The sequence below is a fragment of the Mus caroli genome, chromosome 19, assembly GCF_900094665.2.
Source record: "Mus caroli chromosome 19, CAROLI_EIJ_v1.1, whole genome shotgun sequence".
Lineage (NCBI taxonomy): Eukaryota > Metazoa > Chordata > Mammalia > Rodentia > Muridae > Mus > Mus caroli.
In genome coordinates this window covers 22,587,039-22,588,495 of record NC_034588.1, presented here as the reverse complement: position 1 = coordinate 22,588,495, position 1,457 = coordinate 22,587,039, and the positions used below count along the sequence as shown (strand labels likewise).

General features: G+C 43.6%; 1 non-coding gene across 1 annotated transcript; it reads left to right on the top strand.

Annotated features, from left to right (window-relative positions):
• Nucleotides 1-1,030: 1,030 nt before the first annotated feature.
• On the top strand, nucleotides 1,031-1,134 carry LOC115030026. The gene has a single exon (XR_003835619.1). It is a non-coding gene; the product is annotated as a U6 spliceosomal RNA (small nuclear RNA).
• The last annotated feature ends 323 nt before the right edge of the window (nucleotides 1,135-1,457 follow it).

Here is a 1,457-nt window from a genome sequence, read left to right as displayed (position 1 = left end):
AGAGACAGAGAGAGACAGAGAGAGACAGAGAGAGACAGAGAGAGAGACAGAGATAGAGACAGAAAGAGACAGAGAGAGACAGAGAGAGAGAGAGCACCAACCAAACAACTAACTAAGCAAACAAACAAAACAAGAAAGAAACAGATTTTTTCCGTCCAGTGTTTTTCCAGAAGGTAAATTGTGTTTAATAAGGCATGCGAATTGCATTGAGACAGCCCCGGCCTGGTGCTGTAGTTTGGTGATAGAAGATGTGCTGAGCAGGTGGTAATCGCCAGCCCCCAACATGTATGCATACATTTTTTTGTTTTAAAAAATAAGACAAACGAAACAAAACAAGACAAAACCCTTACCTCGAATACGCAGAGAAGTGTCATTAAGGGTAAAGAACAGATTAGATAATAGCCCTTGCCTGTGGGGTCGTGTGTAGACACCTTCCATCCAGACCATCTGCCCTGGCTGTGTGCTGAAGTGGAAGGAGACCTCAACAATCATGCAGAGAATGTGAGATTGGCTTCGAGCCGATCATCCCGGAAATAACCATCTGGGAGTCTATCCTCACCAGGATTTGGTTTCCTCCTGGGAATACAAATGAGACTTTGGGAGCTGGAGAGATAGCTGGGCAGTGAAGAGAATATACTTCTCTTGCAGAGAACCGAGTTCAGTTCCCAGCACCTATCTTAGAGTCTCACAACTGCCCGTAACTCCAGCTCCAGGTGAGCCAATGTCTGTGAACTCTGCAGGCACTTGCTCTCATGTATATACACCACACACACACACACACACACACACACACACACACACACACACACAATTTAAAATAATAAAAATAAATCTTTAAGGGGCTGGAGAGGTGGCTCTGAGGTTAAGAGCACTGGCTGCTCTTCCAGAGGTCCTGAGTTCAATTCCCAGCAACCACATGGTGTGGCTCACAACCATCTGTAATGAGATCTGATGCCCTCTTCTGGTGTGTCTGAAGACAGCTACAGTGTACTCACATATATAAAATAAATAAAATCTTAAAAAAAAAAAAGTGCCCGCTTCGGCAGCACATACACTAAAATTGGAACGATACAGAGATTAGCATGGCCCCTGTCAAAGGATGATACACAAATTCATGATGTGTTCTATATTTTTTTTAAAATGAGACTTGCATCAGTTGATTCTTTGGGGTTTGCTTGTTTGTTTGTTTTGCTTTGGTTTTTGTTGTTGTTTTTAAGGCAGTTTCTCTGTGTTGTCTTGGGTATTCTCAAACTCTATATAGACCAGGTTGTCATTGAGCTCAGGGATCCACCTGCCTCTGGCTCTCTTGTACTGGGATTAAAGGTATATGCCACCGTGCCCGGCTACAATTCTTCAGAGCTAGATGGATAATAAGTAACTTATACCACTGACCTCTCCAGAACTTCAAAGCCCATAGTCCCAAGGTCTTCTGAGACCTCACTTGGGATTTCAGATGG